Below are 3840 nucleotides of genomic sequence, written 5' to 3'. Positions count from 1 at the left end.
CCCCGCCTCCTGCCCCGGGCCTTCGGGGATTGGCCGACGGGCCGGACCAATGGAGAGCCGCCTCCTCCCGCCTCTCCGACGAGGGGGCGGGCCGACCAACCGAAGGGCTAGGGGCGCTGCGCTGTCTCCCGCGCGGGTCTCGGGCCCCCGCCCTCGTCCTCACGCCAAGGAGACTCGCGGCGAGGCGGCCCCTCCTCCCTGCCCGGCCGGGGCTGGGCGGCGAGGGCGGAGGCCGGCCGGCGGACTACAGCGGCCCTCGGGCGCCTAGGGGCTTCCCAGCGACCCAGAATGCACGTCAACTTCCAGGCATCCGCCGCTGCGCTCGGGGCTGGCCCAGGGCGGGAAGCCCACCAGCGTCTCTTTCCCGGCCCGGGGCCCCAGATACCGGGCAGGGCTCCTCCGCCCGCTGCTGGGAACACTGCGAGCAGCCTTGGAGCCCCTGTGCCAGAGAAAGGGGGTCGGGGGGGGGGGCGGGGGGGGCGGGCCCTCCTCTGACACCTGCTCCTTGCTCTCTACCTCGAAGCTTCCCACACCTGTTGGTCTGACCTCTACCCCGCGGCCGCCAAGGGAACAGTCGAGGCTTTGGGCCAAATTTGAGCTCACTCTGTCTTTAAACCTCTAAATGCAGTGCGGAAAAAACTGGGGACTGTGCCATGGCAAAGCCTGGGGCATTTCAAATCTTTTTCTGGATTCGCACCAGCTCCTTTTTACAAGCATCTTTATCCGAAACTCAGTCCAAAAACCCAGGTGGCTGTTGCTCAACTTTTTTTTTTTTTTTTTTTTTAATCTAGCGGCTTCTTTGAATAGGAGACCTTTGTACAAGAGAGAAATATCCTCCTTTGGGCAAGAAGCGGCCTCCATTCTTTCATGGTTCTGCTTCCTACCCACCACTTTCTCTCCTCTGATCTCAAAGTAACTTAATAAATAGGAAGAAGGGAACATAACTTTCGTCGTTCGCCTAAGCTCCTAGCACTGTACTAGACGTCTTCCAAACATGATCTCATTTACCCCCACAAACAGCTGGTAGGTAGACATCATATCCGTTGTAGAGATGAGAAAAATGAAACTCAGAGACCTAAGTATCCTGGCCAAGGTCTGCCCATCTCTAAAGCTTCACCTCCTCGCCATCACTTTCCTGAGCACACCTAGGACATGTTTCAACCCCTGAGATCCTAGTATAAGAGTTTTGTTTACCAAATACCGGCTACTGTGCCAAAAGAGATCATAGAATCAGGAGGAGACAACGAACATCTCACCACAGGTGAGCCATCCTTCCAGGAGGCACTTTTAAAAAAAACCCACAGAAAACTGCTATGGACTTTCGAAAGACTGGGGGTAGGGAGTGGGAAGGTGAAGGAGGCTAATAGGGAGGAAAGTGAATGATTTATGTATGATTTGCTAATTTAGACAGTAGGTAGTAATGATAATTAAGTCATTCTTCCCACACAAATGACACAATTGACCCACAATTAGCAAGACAAGCAGTTTGGGCTGTTTTTCCAGTAGTGTGATAGTGGCCATGTGTCATCGACAAGACCTCACCCACTTTTTTTTGGAGTGTGGGAAATGGCGGCCAGATTTGAGGTACAGTGGAGATGGAAAACATAAGATCACAATCATTTTATTTATTTATTTATTTATTTATTTATTTATTTATTTAAGAGAGAGAGAGAGAGAGAGAGAGGAGGTACACACACAAGCAGGGAAGGGGTAGAGAGAGAGGGAGAGAGAATCCCACACAGGCTCCACACTCAGCACAGAGCCTAACAGGGGGCCCAATCTTACAACCATGAGATCATGACCTGAGCAGAAATCAAGACTCAGAAGCTTAACCAACTGAGCCACCCAGGTGCCACATAATCATGTTAATCTACTTAAAAGTCATTCCTTAAGAGCCTAAATGTCCATCAACTGATGAATGGATAAAAAAAAGTGTGGTTTATATACACAATGGAGTACTACGTGGCAATGAGAAAGAATGAAATATGGCCCTTTGTAGCAACGTGGATGGAACTGGAGAGTGTGATGCTAAGTGAAATAAGCCATACAGAGAAAGACAGATACCATATGGTTTCACTCTTATGTGGATCCTGAGAAACTTAACAGAAACCCATGGGGGAGGGGAAGGAAGAAAAAAAAAAAAAAGAGGTTAGAGTGGGAGAGAGCCAAAGCATAAGAGACTCTTAAAAACTGAGAACAAACTGAGGGTTGATGGGGGGTGGGAGGGAGGGGCAGGTGGGTGATGGGTATTGAGAAGGGCACCTTTTGGGATGAGCACTGGGTGTTGTATGGAAACCAATTTGACAATAAACTTCATATATTGAAAAATAAATAAATAAATAAATAAATAAAGTCATTCCTTGTAGAATGTTCAAGAATTATATTCAATTTTGTTATGAAAATCCTACAGACAAAGGTGAGTTTTGTTTAATGAGAGTTATTGTTTAATGGGTATAGAATTTTCACTTGGAATGATGAAAAAGCTCTAGAAATGGACAGCAATGATAGTCACAAAACAATATAAGTATACTGGATGCCACTGTGTACCTAACAGTAGATATTTTGTAACCCTTCCTCTTTCTCCTCTTTGCTACCCTACCTGACCAAGCAACCACTGACAGGCTTTCTGTTTCTCACATCAGTTTGTATTTCCTAGAATTTTATGTAAATAGAACCATACCTTGTGTATTCCATTTTAACTGGCTTCTTTCACTAAGCAAAATTACTCTGAGATTCAACCATGTGGTAGCATATATCAATAGTTCATTTCTTTGTATTGCTGAGTATTATTCTATGGTAAGGGTATATCACAGTGTACATATCCATTCCCTTGTTGAATATTTGGGTTTCTAGTTTTTGGCTATTGCAAGTAAAGCTGTATGAATATTCACGTGCAAGCCTTTTTATGGACATATGCTTTCATTTCTCACAGATAAATATGAATAGAATGGGTGGGTTATATGAAAGGTATATGTTTAATTTTTTAAGAAATTGCTAAATTTTTCCGGAGTGATTGTACCACCTTGCATTCCCATCAGCAAGATGGGGCACCTGGGTGGCTCAGTCAGTTAAGCCTCTGACTCATGTCAGACTTTGCTCTGGCAGCACGCAGAGCCTGCTTGGAATTCTCTCTCTCCTCTCTCTCTGCCCTCCCACCTGCTAGCGTATGTGCGTGCACTTTATCTCCCTCTCTCAAAATAAATAAATAAACTTTTAAAAATTAAAAGAGAGAGAGAGAGAGAGAGAGAGAGAGGTTCCAGTTCTTCTATATCCTCACCAACACTTGGTATGATCAATCTTTTTAAGTTTAGCCATTCTAATAGGTGTGAAGTGGTACCTCACTATAGTTTTAATTTTAACTAAATTAAGTGAATTAAAAAAATTAATGTGCCTGTCATCTGTGTATCTTTTTCGTCAAGTGTTTGTTCAATCTTTTGCCCATATTTTGTGTTCTAACTTATCCCTCCCAGGATGGATTTAGAAAATCCTGACCAACTTCTAGCAACAGAATGTGTCAGCAAGGTTTAAGTAAAATTTCACATTACAAAATAACTTCCAGGGTGTGTCCCAGCAATCCTAAGCATTTTAGCTGGAACTGCCTTTAATATGCAGAACACTTTGAACTGAAATAAATGCTCTTAAGTCAATGCTACCTTTCCAAATTCCCACGTTAAGCAGTTGGGGGGAAGTTGTAACAAAAGATTCTTTCACAGATACAAATCTGTAGATCATATTGTCACATATCTTGCCACCGGAACGATCATAACAAATGTTTTGGAGAATACATCCTATACATCCACAATACAGAAGTACAAAGAACTATGAAGGCATCAGTCAGTT

Source organism: Prionailurus viverrinus, chromosome C1, assembly GCF_022837055.1.
Source record: "Prionailurus viverrinus isolate Anna chromosome C1, UM_Priviv_1.0, whole genome shotgun sequence".
Lineage (NCBI taxonomy): Eukaryota > Metazoa > Chordata > Mammalia > Carnivora > Felidae > Prionailurus > Prionailurus viverrinus.
Note: the sequence above shows the minus strand (reverse complement) of the source record.